At 41.9% G+C, this 15,835-nt stretch overlaps 1 protein-coding gene across 1 annotated transcript in view; it reads left to right on the forward strand.

Moving 5' to 3' along the window:
- Window positions 1-15,835, forward strand: part of LOC137641377 (nucleolar transcription factor 1-A-like) — a 690,267-nt gene that overhangs the window by 185,576 nt on the left and 488,856 nt on the right. The gene's annotated exons all lie outside the window — the stretch shown is intronic.

Raw genomic sequence — 15,835 nt, forward strand, 5'->3', positions numbered from 1 at the left:
GTATGTGGCCAGATAGGAGGCGCAGGAAGCCTCAAGCTGCTGCAGTTGCCGCCAGACTATGTTTCATGTTTTAAAAAAACGCGGCCGTTCGAGCGTCTTCACCCAAGATTACGCCATTTTTCATCAGTTCCTGAAGGGGTACGCGTTCAGTTGTTCGTTTCCAGCCATAACTAATCACTAATTTATTGGGAGGTGTTTCGGAGAGCAAAAATAAATTAAATAAAGGGAATGTTATGGCAATCAACTGCAAATGGATGGTAATAAAATAGTGGGTAGGCCTATGCCTTTTTGTGCTTTGCAACCTATTTAATCACCATTTAGTTATATATATATATATATATATATATATATATATATATATATATATATATATATATATATATATATATATATATATATATGTATATATATATATATATATATATATATATATATATATATATATAAGATATTGTGAAGAATTTTCTTCACTACTCTTCTTCTTCATAGTTTATACGTAGACTTTGTTATTGTTCGTGACATCACGGCAGGGAAAAATGTGAGTAATGTGTCTTTCTTAAGCGAGTGTCCCAAGATTAATACTTTTGTGTTTTTTTGTATACATTATTCTACCGTAAGTATTTAGGTACAGTATTTTAAATCTCTTAATTACAACTCAAGTCTGCTAGTCTAGGAGGTATAGTTGTCCACACACGTAAGCCCGACTTGCTAAATTACCTTTTAGTTTCATTTTTTATTCTCTATGCCAGATGTTTAGAATTAGGATTATCTTTGCCCCCTGGAGTTGCAAGATTTCTCCTTGTATTGTAAAATAAGTGTGTTGCTTGAAATTCACAAGGCACAAGGTTTTCGAGCCTGTCCTAAATGAGAGTTGGCACCTCAAGACCGTAGGCCTACGCACCAAGATACTTTTTTTTGGGAAGGAAGGAGGACGCAGCTGACCTGAACTCGACCTCACAAACATACAGGCCACGGTACGAAATGGAGCTGCCAAGTCAGGCTCCAATGTCAACCTCGTGTCCCACTCTCCATCACTAGCCTGCCCCCTTATACCTTAACTAACCAAGATTACATAGATGAGGTCAAGCAGATAACCAGTGTCAGTGCAAAGCTGCTAATTCTACTGCACGTCGGTTCCAGTCTTGGGGGCTAGTTGGAGGGGACCGTTGTCTCTGCAAATTAAGTGCTGTAGGCCTAGTGAGCAAACTGAAGACCGCCACATTTAGGACACGGGCGCCCACAACAGAAAAAATCTTGTGAGTTCAACTAATGGCCATTCCCCCTTTAGATAAGTTTCAATTTCTCATAAGTTAAGTTTAGGTATTATTTTGGCATTACATCTTTCGGGCTGCGTGCATGGAAATTAATGTACTCATATTTTTTTGATCTTGGTAATTGCTTGAGGTCACTGACCACATGTTGGGACCTCACAGCAGCCTACCGCACAAATTGTTGATCAGAATTTTTTGACTCTTATTTATTCTGTTTGAGGTTTAATCCACAAGTTAATTCCGTTTAACGTTTTCAATTTTTTTGTGTTGTAAATTCACTTATTCATTTTATCATATGTAAAACTTATAATTGAGTTACTGATATTTTTTCCAATTTTTAATTTTGTTGTGTTAAAATCATCGAGTTATTTCCATCCCTTTTTTCTGTAATAAATCATTTGGAATAGATTACACATTTTGGTATCCTTAACCGCATTATGAATTTTACCCATTTATGCTATGGGACGGGTCAGAAGTACCCAAGGTGTTGAGAGTAACCTACTCTAGACAAATGTAAGTTGGTATCAGCGAGTGTACACTCTTTAACTTAGTGCTTTGAAGGTGAAGATCCCCATTTAACTTTACTTTATACTTTTATACTCCACTGTTCCCCCTTTTTTTTATTGTCTCTAATTGCATTAACGTAAGATACCTGTACAGCATCTCACTGGGGTCACTGGGACGGAGTCGAAACAGAGCCTTAGAGTGAGATGACTCTAGCCCTGACAAAGCTAGAGTAGGCCACAAATTATTTCTAATTTAACGTGTGGAGTTCTCCGGCCTCTGGACAGTAAAATTGCCTCCTTTTGTATTTAAGAGTGAAGGTTAGTGAACTATGGCAGTAAAGTATTAGCAGGGCGTTTGTGTCCCGAGAGTAAGTGCTCATTATCCTCCCCTGTTGAGCTTTGGGTAATTGCCGTAGGGAGACTTTCCTGGACTAAGTTCCCACTCAACCATTCAGATAAAAATTCTCCACACGAGTGGTCCTTCGAACCGGATCTCTCACCTTTGACTTTTGGATCATTAAATTAACGTAACCTAGCTTGATTAAGCAATAGATACCTCGCTATACCACACTTACCCACATGCACCAGTCACATTGTAGAAAGTGTAATGCCCAGACTTGAGTTGGAACGAGAGAAGAGTTTTATAATTTTATAGTATTTGACACACGCTTAAGGAAGACAGTGTAACCAGGTTTACTTATGAGTTCTGAGACGACAGAACTTTATATATGTTCAGGTCACCGATTTAGGTTGCATGCTGCATGTTTTACTATTAACTTGCGAATTTCTATGCCCGTTGGTTCATATGATCTGTTCAGCTAATTTTGGCATTTAACCAGAAAGCTCCGAGTCACTGGAACTAAGGTATATCACTTTCGTTGTTCAGACTTCATTGTTTACTGCTCCAGGCGAGCACCTTTCATTTTGCTCTGTTTGACTTAATTTGCCAATCTACTTTCTCCATAATTTTTGTACCTCGGTTTACCATCCTTTGTGCAAGTGCTGTAGTTTTCTTACTAACACCTCTTGTAAGCTTAACCCCGTGTCCTTGGTCACAGAACTTTTAGTGCGATATTGCTAAGTCTACAATTTCACGTAGACACCTAAAAATTTGTTAAAGGTCGTCTTACCCATGTGTAGCGTATCTTATTTTACTTGTGATTACCACTAGACAAGTGCGTCAATAATTTTACCCTCAGCCTTAGCGTAATTTTGCACTTTTGTCCTTTTTGTGAGAAACTTTTGCGTTTAACCTCTGTGTGAAGAAAGCTTTATGTAATGTCCTCTGTTGTGAGTGAGATTTAGTTATCTTTTGCATGAGGTAATTTCAAGTTTAGCCTTAGAGCGAGTGGTGTTTAAATTGTTATGCGATATCCATGTGCTACTAGTCACGTTGAGTAATTTTTTGCGACTATCTAAATTCTATTTGCTTTTGTCATTTTTGTGCTAGCCTATACTGTATAGTTGTAAATTGTCGTTGCCACTTACCACACTTTTTCATTGTGCATTTAACCAATCCGTGGTCACTTCTTGTGCACACATAGCCACACAAGTTTCCCAAACCTTTTGAGTAGGGTGTGTTTCCATTCCTCAGACATACCCATAAATCTTAAGAATTTATTTAACTTTGAATTTGCAAACTCCCCACATCCACGGGTTTTATCCAAAATGTCTTTACTACTTCTTAATCTCGGTAACCCTCCACAACCTCAGGCTGAAGCTCTCAGCCTGGAGGAACTTAACTCACGGCTTGAGCAACAGGTGGTCGATTTCAAATTTCTATGTGAGGACGCAGATCTGGCCCTCCATAGCCTAAGTTCAGTAGATCTTTCACGCATGACGTCCCCTGGGTTAGATCACTTTAGCGTCCACATCGGAGGCATCAGGGACAAACTTAATGAATACAAACAGTTTTGGCGGTCTCATTATAAACATCCGACCGTGGTGGCGAATTACCCAATGCTGGTTGACTGTGCAAAACGAATTGAAACGGCCTTCAGTAGCATTGTGTTCCATAAGTCCACTGGCAACCAAGCCCAGAATCAAACACCTGGCGCAAACCTGCAGACTGTTTATGTGTCCGTTGCCTCTGAGCCTGATCCCCCCATCTTTGAAGGTCGTAGGGAACGTTGGACGGGTTGGTGGAGCCTTTTCCGTCAAACCATACACGAATCTCCCAAATATTCCCCAGCGGATAAGTACAAGATCCTTTTACGGTGCCTAAGAGGACCAGCCCGACGTTTTGCTGGAAACAGGATCTGGACAGAGGGTTTGTACGAGAGGACCATCGCTAACCTCGTCCAGGAGTACGAATCCCCTGATCTTGACCGTCATTTGCTGCGTAAGAAGCTCTTTAGTATGAGTCCCCCGGAGGATGATGGCCCTGACCTCAGACGGTTTCTGATGGAGTGGAACATTGCTGAGGAAGAATACGTGCAAGTGACCAAAGCCCCTTTGTCCGAAGATCTGTTTGAGCATGCCATCCTGAGTAAGCTAAACCCCACTCTCTTGGAGACAGTTTATCGACGTTACAATAGCACATCCGTGTCCTTGCAAGAGTTAAAGGACGGACTATACGAACATGCACGCACAAAGGAGCTAGCCAAACTGTTGACGGAGTCAAGCAAAGACCGGCTTCCTGTTAAACCTTCTAACTCTGGAGTAAACGGCAATTCAATTACAAAATTGGCTAAGCCCTTCCATAGAGCAACCAGTGATGCCCTTAAGCCGAAGACACCATCCACACCAACCCAAAACCCAGCAAAACCCACTCAGAAGCGTGCACCGGAGCCGGCCAGAGCTCCCCCACCAACAGGTAACCCTGTTCGGTACAATTGTGTTTTCTGTGATCACAATGGTCACTCATCAACAAAATGCCCCCGGTTCCCTGATTCAAATAGTCGATTAATGCGGTTGAACCAACTAGGCTGTTGCACTAAATGTTTTTCGACGCAACATGTTGCCCGTGATTGCACCGCCCATGTTACATGCCAGAACTGCCAACGTGGCCACAAATTGCCTCTCTGCCCTAACATCGTGACCGTGCGTCACCAACCTGATGGGCCAAGAGCAGATCCACCTTCTGTTCAACTTAATCATATAGCCTCGAGTGAGACTGAACAAACCAACCAGGCAAACGAAATAAACCCTACTGTTCTACCCACCTTCACTGGCGATCTAATTAATGGAAAACTTAAACACACCACCCGAGTTTTCCTGGATTGTGGTGCCCAACGCACGTTTGTTCATCCCAATGTAGTCAAGTCACTGAACCTTGCTCCTGTCGGAAAAATCGTGTTCCGACTCAACTCGTTCAACATGGACGAACCACCTCAATGTTCAGACTTGGTGCAGTTCAATTTGAAAATTGGTCGCCGCAAGCATAAGGTCGTTGACATTGTCAACCCGAACGTGGGGAAGAACATAAGGACGCCTGGATATACCCATGCCGTTCGCACTCTAGAGGCTAGTAGTCTACGTCTTGCAGACAGGCAGCCAGATGACAATGCCACTGGCATAGAGATCATCCTCGGAGCCGATTACCTTCCCCGACTCCTGAAGCGCACTCACAACATCAAGGGTGTCAACTTGTTCAGTACACCAGGTGGATATGTGGTTTGGGGAGAGCTGCCAGATTGGTCACGAGAAGGGACAGAACCCCCAGAGGTTGATAGTCTGTCGCTCACACTAAACCGCATCAGCGTAACAGACCCTGTGGGAGTAGAGCCCCCCATCGAGAATCTTTGGAAACTCGATGCTGTGGGCATAAGCAATGAACCCTTCAGCCATCTTGAGGCACAGGCCGTTGATCTCTTCAAGCGTACTACACGGTACGCAAACGGAAGATACACAGTGCAACTACCCTTCAAGAGTGATAGCCGACCAGAGATAAATTTTGGTAGGGCTTTTGCCCAGCTGATGTCCCTTAAAAAATCTAAGGACCCTCAGTTATTCATCAAGTACCAAGCCATCCTTGACGAGTACATAAAGGAGGGCTTTATCGAGCCGGTCGAGCTAGAACCTCATAAGGACGGACAAATGCACTACCTACCCCATCATCCTATCCTCAAAAATTCCACCTCCACACCAATGCGCATAGTATTCAATGCCTCGGCTAAATCGGGACCAAATTCAAGGTCTCTAAATGAATCCTTGTACACCGGCCCAAACTTGGCCTCAAAAATTCAGTCCATGATCCTCCGGTTTAGGGAAAAGCCATTTGGTTTGACGGCAGACATCTCTAAGGCTTTCCTGCGGATTGAGATCGCTCAGGAACACCGTGATTACTGTCGGTTTCTTTTCTTTAAGGACTCCAGTTTGTCCAAAGTTGTTGCGTACCGCTTCAAAGTGGTCCTGTTTGGGGCCACCTCGAGCCCATATTTGCTCAACCAGACAATCCAACACCACCTGGATGCTCAAACGAGTAGTCTTGCCTCACAGCTTAAAACAAGCTTCTACGTTGACAACTTTCAACGTTGCTACGACTCCCCCACGGACATCCTTAGCGAAAGACAGCCCATAGAAAAAATTATGCTGGAAGCCAACATGCCCCTTGCCAAATGGACCACTAATGCCCCCATCTCGGGAGACTTCACCGAAACGGGCCCCCAAGATTACCTCGGTATGGACTGGAACACCGCGGATGACACATTAGCCGTCAAGTTCCCCTCAGGACTGATGTTAGAGGACTACTCACACGTCAACACCAAGAGGAAGGTTGTCTCTCTGTTTTCTTCCATCCACGACCCTATTGGCCTGATCTCGCCGGTCACTATCCTCGGCAAGCTCTTCATTCAGAAACTCTGGATGATGGATCAGAGTTGGGATTCCCGCCTTAGCGAAGAATTGATCAGCGAGCTCGGTGCCATTCTTAAAAAATACAAGGGTCTCGAGAACATTAAGGTGCCCCGAAATGCACATCAGGGTCACCAGGCTGCATTACATGTGTTTGCAGATGCCTCCAAGCAAGCCTTTGGAGTGGCTTGCTACGTGGTCACAATTGAAGGTAAATGCCAGCTCCTCACAGCCAAAGCACGAGTTACCCCTAAACGTATGCTGGAATTCGACGAGAGTCAGTCCATTCCCAAGCTTGAGTTGACCGCACTCCTGTTTGGATGCCGACTAGCCCAGTATCTGATAGAATTACGTCCAGAAACATTGTGGCGGGATGTTGCAGAACAACCCCCACACCCTTGAATCTTACTTACTGGCAATTGTCTCCTCAACACATACTTTCCCCTTACGTTATCATAAACTGAACTCTTAGACAAAAGGACAAACAAAACAAAACATACCCTTAAAACTATATTTCCTAATACCACAATACTTAACATGGAACCATTCACAATCAAAATAATAATCACACTTACAACTAATCATAAACTTCACACTATATATAATAACCACCATTCAAATAATCAACAAAACCCCTAAAAAAACTTAAATCAACCGCACACCAACACTCAAATAAATATCTGTGTTCATATATATTTTATAGACACCAACACTGTCTATACACACAAGCCAACTGTCTTTTATGGCACAACACCACTATATGAAACCCGAAGACTGTTTTAAATTTCCATAACGGCCTTAACTCCTCGGGGTCATGGGTGTCATCGTCGTCGATATCATCATCATCATCATCCGAAATCTTAATTGTAATAAACAGGCCAGGTCGTCAACAGTTGATCAATCAAATGAGCAGTCCAAACAAAATCGTAATACAGGCCAAGTCATCAACAATACATCCACTTTCTGAAAAACTTGGGTCTCTCCAAAGGAGGAATCACGGCCTGCCAAAATAAAAAAGAAAAACACTTACGAACACTCCTAACTAACTTAACTATCGCACTATAATCAAAGATAAATAATAAATTGTTCCTATCATTCACAATCACGACAAGCAAAGATAAACAAAACTGTACTTACTGTTAAAATATATAATAACTTCCACGCTGGTCGAAAAATGATTAAATAAGGTAAAATCCAGCATTCAAACACAACTGAATCGAGCAGCAGTCCAATCAAAATAAGCATTCACCCAAGACATTCACCACTGTCGTAACCTAACTAAAAACATAAACAAACAATCTCATTTGTACCAACAGTCTTTCTCACCACCAACGATCGATACACTAACTACTTTCGCTCGCTGACACAATCTCTCTCTCTCTCTCTCTCTCTCTCTCTCTCTCTCTCTCTCTCTCTCTCTCTCTCTCTCTCTCTCTCTCTCTCTCTCTCAGGATTTGGCAAAAAACAAAAAATAAAAATAAAGCAAAAATAAATCCTCCACATTCCTCCCCCCTTACTTTGCCAAATCCGTCTCACACAAAACTTACATTATTTTTTTCATAACCCAGTCGCAGTCGGGAACGGGACCTCTACTCCGAGTAACTGGGCCCCCATATACTCTCTCATTCACTTCTTCCTTATCACAATCATTCGCTACATTAACACTATTCCTATCTAAATCCCTATCATCTAATATATCATGTACAATCATATCTACCTCGTTCTCATCTGGCCCTATAATTACACTCATTTCTGTAAACAGTTCATCCATTTCATCAAAAACATTCTCAACTTTAGCAAAAGATTCATTCATGCTACTAATCATTCTCCTATCTCTCACTCTCGCATTCGTCATCCTTTCTTTTACATCACCTAAGGAAAAGCCACACACACTATAGGTATTATTCATACTCAGCCATGATTCATCTGTATTAATACATTTATCCTCCACACTCACTTGTACATTTACACCCTTGTCATACTTATTCATATTCTTACCTATACCTATAAATTTCCCTTGCACTTTCTCCTCACTTAAAAGTTTCAAACGCCTCTTTTTCCTATATTCAACTAACACTAATTGTTTATTTTCCAGCCCTAATTTCTCATGCATACTAGATTCATACTTGCTCATTTCCAACCAATTATTCATCCCATTCTCACAAACATTGATCCTATTCCTTCCACACACACAGGAGGACTCACCCAGCTGAACCCTCTTACACTCTAGTTTCCAGATCATCCTGGCTGACTTACTCCCTTCCTCCTACAAACCCTAGCTATATGCCCATCTACACCACATGCAGTACACTTACCCCGCGGCTCCTTGCACATTCTAGCATAATGACCATCCTTACCACAATTACCACAAATTACATTCATATGATTACTACGACATCCACTCGCTATGTGCCCAGTCATACCACACCGATAAAATTTTACCCCTTTCTCTTTCTTGCACTCGCTAATTCTATGCCCTACCTCACCACATCCAAAACAAGCACCTAGAGCCCATCTACATTCATTCTTCTTATGACCTACTTTCCCACACCTATAACACTTTTCATCACGGACACGGCTATCTGACATACCTCGATGTGCACTCACACTCCTATCCCTATTGCGCCAATTACCCTGCCTAAATCCTTCATTTGTCCTTACAGGTATTCCCACATTACTTGCCCTAACACTCCTATCTACTACATTATCAGCTACCCTCATTGGTCCTCTCAAAATTGCATCCTTATAACTACCAAATTCTATTACACTTTCTTCCATTCCAGTTCTTACACTCACAGATTTACTTTCTTTCATGCACCTATCTAACTCATAATCCTCAAATATCTCTAGTATATCATCCCATGTCAATCTCTCTTGCATCCACCTCATTTTCTCTTTGCGTTTCAAATTAAAGAATTCACACACATTCTCAGGTACTGTTGCCAAAAACTTCCTCATTAACTCCTTATTCTCATTTATACCTTCATCCCCATACTTCTTCCTAGCTAAAGTTTCCAACCTACATACATACATCGATATCGCTTCTCCTGCATTCATCCGTGCTTCATCAAAATCATTCTTACGCTTATACTTAACACTCCCTTTCATACGCTTTACCTGCTCAATTATTCTCTTTTTCACACTTTCATAATCAACGTCCCCTACACTCATTATCACTCCATACATCGTCAAAAAATACCAAGTCAAATATTCTCCTAACTCCCTAGCCCAAACTCTTTTACTATCACCATACTTATCCTGACAATACCTCTCATACTCCTTGAAAAAATCATATACATCCCTACTGCTATGCTCATTGAACCTTTCACACCGAGGTACCTCTCTCATAAACACAGTCTTACACACATCACGTTCATTCTCACTGCTATCATCACTGTCTACTCCCTTGTTACCTTCTTCCTCATTTGAATATAATGAATCCACTTCCACACTTAAATTCCTATCCTTAACCATTCCCTTCTTACCTTTTTTCTTACTTACTACTTTCACCCATTCACGATCATCCTTGCTATCAGCCTGATACTTTTTCTTCTCTTTCTTCACATCACTTTTACCTTTCCTTTCATCTTTCCTCTCACCTTTCTGTTCATCCTTACTATGCCTAATTCCCTTATCTTCAATATCACCATCACTATTACTACTATCACTATCACTTCCTTTCCCATTATCACCTACCTTAACCTTCTCTTCCACTACCAACCCATTACCCGAAGCTGAGGACACTCCTCCGACTGCACCTTCACCCATTATAGTTTTCATCATCCCCATGACTTGCCCCATCATAGCTTCCAATCGGTTCTCCATCCGTTCCTCATTCTCTTTCATCCTCATCTCAACACATTCTTCCACTCTCTCTACAGTCCCTAAGCTCCTTCTGCATCGCCGCATTCTCCCAGTTCAACCTCTCATTCTCTACTAGCAACCTCTCCTCACGCTCCTTACTCAGCCGCAATTCCTCCTTCAAAACCCTTAATTGTTCTTCCATTTTTCATCAACCTGTTCTTCAGCCTTAAATCTAATTCCTAATCCTATCAGTCCTTCGTCAAAGAGTCCAGCTTCCTATCCCACCTCGGCTGTCCCTATTCAGGCGCCAAAATAATGGCGTGATCAAGTTGTGATAAGTTTTGTTATGTTATATAGCCATATTGGCATAAAATCAGTGATAATACGGAGTGCCTAAACAACAATGGAGTGGTTTGGGGTGCCCGCTAAATAATTTTATGGTGTGTTCTCGACTCGGACAATTTTTGACGGTTCATGCAAATTAAGTGTACTGGAAAAACCACTTAAAAAGTGAATGATTGCATAGTTCTTACAACTATAATGTACCATATGTGAGATAAAGCCATGGAAAAGGCTGGAAATGGGTGTTTGCCATGGCTAAATATCGAGTGATTTTTCGAAGTGTTTTATTGGTGAATTATTTTTAGCATTAATATGTGCCCCCATTAGTGTTTACTTTTCCAAATTGAAATATTTAACCTAGGCCAATTGTTTATATTTTTTACGAATTTAAAAAAAAATTATGTGCGTGGTCTCGACTCGAACAATGTGCACGTGCTGTCTGAGTCGAGAACACGGAGGTATAAGAAGCAATAAATTTTTTTTTTTTTAAATGACTCTGTCAATCACTCTCATTTTAACCTAACACCAATATTAATACTATATATTAACTCTTATAAAATTATTGATGGTTTAAAATAATTAAATATGGGTGATTGCCAAAGTCAAACATAGAGTCAGTTTTGAGCTATTTTTTTTTGTGCAAATTAATTTTTTTTAGAATTAATATGTGCCCCCCAATAGTGTTTAGTCTTCCAAATTGAAATATTTAACCTAGGCCAATTTTTTAATTTTTAAAAATTATTAAAAAATGCAAGGTCCGGGTTCTCGACTCGGACAGGTTTGTCAGGGTTGAGAACACGGAGAATTTTTATTTTTCTAAAATTTATTAATTGGTCAGGCAATAGAATTTTAACATGGAACAAATATCAATACTGTTTATTACCTCGTATAAAGTTATTGATTGTCTAAACTAACAAATTATGGGTTTTTGAAAAGGTCAAAATATTTTTTCATTATGAACTTATAGACAATATTCATTAGCCTAGCCTATGTCTCTAATGCCATTTATCTCTTTCAGATCCTTCGTGACTCCCAGCCATGCCTCGCAATTACCAGCCAAGGAACATCCTAACCACGGATAGGACCAACTTAGAGAAGGCATTTTACCACCGCCTAGAGACTGGTTGTAGCATCCGCACTGCGTGCAACCTTTTTGGAGTTAAAGTTTCGACTCTTGGGGTAAGCTTGAATAAATCTAAGCCCTCTTAAATTCTATGTGTAGGCTAAGAACTTTAGGCTACTTTTCATTTAGGCTAGCCTACCCTATCGGGCCTATGCTCCCTACTTTACCTTTGTTTTATTTTTTTCAGGATGCTTTCACTCGGTCCATCAAGGAGAGTGATGGGAGGACGTTTGTGCCTAAGCATCAGAACGTCAAAAAGGTTTTCACCGATGCGCAGGAACGCTTGACCGAGGAATACTCTATCGAGATCGCGCGGATGTTCTACGGCCTGCCAACGAGAGCTTTCAGGAGGATGATCCTGAAGTATGCAGAGGCTGTTGGCAGCCCGTCTATTCCTGATGCCTGGAAGAGGGAAGGTATGGCCACCCGTGACTGGTATTACGGGTATATGTTCCGTCATCCAAGGCTTGCATTGAAGGCTCCGAAGGGCATGTCACTTTCGCGCGCGATGGCTTTCAACCGCGTAAACGTTGAAGTCTTCTTCAAGGCTTACGTGGAAGCTGTCGAGCGACACAGTTTCATGCCAGCCAGGATCTTCAACTTGGATGAGAGTGGCTTGTCCACTGTGATGAAGCCATGTAAGGTTGTTTGCGAGAGAGGTCGTCCTGTTGCTTCGCAGGTTGCTCGGGAGAGAGGCAATCATATGACTTTCGTGGGGATTGTTAATGCTGCAGGGCATGGTTTCCCTCCAGTGTTTATCATCGCACGAAAGAAGATGAATGCTGATTTTCAGAGAGGGACTACTCCTGGAACCACAGTGCTCTTGCAGGCTAACGGTTGGATGGACCATGAGCGTTTCGTGCAGACACTCGAGCATCTCCATAAGGTGTCTTATTCTTCAGTGGAGAGTAAGATACTGCTGATAATGGACAATGCCGAGTGTCACATGAGCATTCATGTGGTTGAGTATGCGATACAGCATGGCATCGTAATTGTCACGCTGCCACCTCATACTACAGCCAAACTCCAGCCATTAGATGTAAGTGTCTTTGGCCCCTTCAAGTCTGTCCTGCGATCCATTCAGGACGATTTTAAACTTTCAAACCCTCACGTGCCCATCACGGAACATATGTTGCCAGAGATGGCGTGCAAGGCCTGGGACAAGGTTTGTAATGTCACCAACATCACCAATGGGTTTCGCGCTACTGGCATCTTTCCCGTCAACCGCAACATCTTTCCAGATGATGCGTTTGCTGGGGCAGAAGTCACAGAGCAGGCCCCTCCTGATGATGATGATGATTTGCCACAAACTGTTGCCGCACCCTTGACACCAGTTCCATCGGAGCCTGACCAACCTCAGCCTGGACCATCTGGAATAGGTAGGATGTCACCAGCCTTCTCTGCTTCAGCGTCTAGGGCTAACACTCCTGAAGCAGCACTCCAACCTCGGCAGACTCCAACTCCAACACCTTCATCTCCTCCAATTCCCAACGTCACTCCCGAAGCTGTGCAGCCCTACCCGAAGGCTCGTCCCCGCCCTGCTGCTAGAGGGCGCAAGAAGATCCGCGCCTGCATCCTGACTGAGGAAGAGGAGGCTCTTAGCCAGCTGCGGGACAAGGAGGAGAAGAAAGCAGCCAGAGAGGAGAAGAAGCGGAGGTTGCAGGAGAAGAAGAGAGGGCAGGAGGCACGACAGGCGGCTAAGAGGATGAGGTCTGAGCCAGTTGAGGCGAGCAGCAGTGATGAGGAGGCTATCGACAATCCTGCACTCTGTGACGACTCATCTGAATATTCAGATGAGATTGCAGAAGAGCTCGAGTTTGATGCTGCCTCCTATCCATTCGTCCAGAAGGAGCCAGAGGTGAGGGACTTTTTTTTAATATTTCAAAATCTGTAGCCTAGCCTAGGCTAGATTATGTTCATCTATTGCATAAGTAGGCTAAGTCTAGAAGAAAATTTCTATTTAATTGTCAAATTTAGTATCCGAGCTGAATGGCTTGGTTTTAAAGCCAAATTCCTTATTCATTCATTCCATAGGCTAGGCTATTCATTCTTTTTTTTCATAGGCTATTTCAAAATCTGTAGCCTAGGCTATCCTAGCCTAGATTATGTTCATCTATTGCATAAGTAGCCTAGCCTAAGTCTAGAAGAAAATTTCTATTTAATTGTCAAATTTAGTAGCCGAGCTGAATGGCTTGGTTTTAAAGCCAAATTCCTTATTCATTCATTCCATAGGCTAGGCTATTCATTCTTTTTTTTCATTTTTTCCCCCAGGTGGGTGACTTTGTCCTGGTCCAGCTTCTCTTCCAGGGGAAGAGGTCTGAGGAGCTTGTCCACTTTGTGGGCAAGGTCATTTCCCTGGAGGAAGACGGGCAGCAGCTGCAGTTGGACTTCCTCAGGATAAGGTCGCCCTTGCTGAAGGACACCTTCCACTTCCCAGCCATCGGGGATGTCGACAGTGTCGACCGCAGCAGGGTGTTGGGGGTCCTCACAGTCAACACGGGGACCACCCAACGACAAGCAAACCTCATCAAGGTCCTCCCTCCCTTGAGGGACTTTAACATGCATTAGTTTTAAGTCATTCACTTTAAAATGCATTAGTTTTAAGTCATTCACTTTAAGATTCCTTAGTTTTAAGTCATTCACTTTAACATGCATTAGTTTTAAGTCATTCACTTTAACATGCATTAGTTTTAAGTCATTCAGTTTCCCATTTTTGTTTAATATATATATTTTTGTATTACATTGAGATTTTGCTACCAATTGTTTTATTCCACCTTTCAGTGTCATGTTCTGGATGTTTTTACTAAGAAAAAATATAAAACATTGGTTTAAGTGTGTTTTTGGTGGACCAAAACATCCGTCCGGGTTGAGACCACAACCCCGTCCGGGTCGTGACCACGCGGTCTCGACCCGGACAGAGAATTTTGGTTTTTAAAAACGGCTGTAAAACCCAAAATATAATATCTACAGATATGAAACTCATAGCATAAGATGGGGCATTAGTTAAACTTTCTTTTAAGCACAAAATCTCTCCTGTAGCTCAATAACTTTTTTTTTATGAATATTATTCATTTTACTGTCTGGGTCGTGAACACATCATATTTTTTTGATCTTGGTAATTGCTTGAGGTCACTGACCACATGTTGGGACCTCACAGCAGCCTACCGCACAAATTGTTGATCAGAATTTTTTGACTCTTATTTATTCTGTTTGAGGTTTAATCCACAAGTTAATTCCGTTTAACGTTTTCAATTTTTTTGTGTTGTAAATTCACTTATTCATTTTATCATATGTAAAACTTATAATTGAGTTACTGATATTTTTTCCAATTTTTAATTTTGTTGTGTTAAAATCATCGAGTTATTTCCATCCCTTTTTTCTGTAATAAATCATTTGGAATAGATTACACATTTTGGTATCCTTAACCGCATTATGAATTTTACCCATTTATGCTATGGGACGGGTCAGAAGTACCCAAGGTGTTGAGAGTAACCTACTCTAGACAAATGTAAGTTGGTATCAGCGAGTGTACGCTCTTTAACTTAGTGCTTTGAAGGTGAAGATCCCCATTTAACTTTACTTCATATTTTTATACTCCACTGTTCCCCCTTTTTTTTATTGTCTCTAATTGCATTAACGTAAGATACCTGTACAGCATCTCACTGGGGTCACTGGGACGGATTCGAAACAGAGCCTTAGAGTGAGATGACTCTAGCCCTGACAAAGCTAGAGTAGGCCACAAATTATTTCCAATTTAACGTGTGGAGTTCTCCGGCCTCTGGACAGTAAAATTGCCTCCTTTTGTATTTAAGAGTGAAGGTTAGTGAACTATGGCAGTAAAGTATTAGCAGGGCGTTTGTGTCCCGAGAGTAAGTGCTCATTATCCTCCCCTGTTGAGCTTTGGGTAATTGCCATAGGGAGACTTTCCTGGACTAAGTTCCCACTCAACCATTCAGATAAAAATTCTCCACAGATATAGAGAAATTTCAAATGTG

The sequence above is a fragment of the Palaemon carinicauda genome, chromosome 5 (genome assembly GCF_036898095.1).
Source record: "Palaemon carinicauda isolate YSFRI2023 chromosome 5, ASM3689809v2, whole genome shotgun sequence".
Classification (NCBI taxonomy): domain Eukaryota; kingdom Metazoa; phylum Arthropoda; class Malacostraca; order Decapoda; family Palaemonidae; genus Palaemon; species Palaemon carinicauda.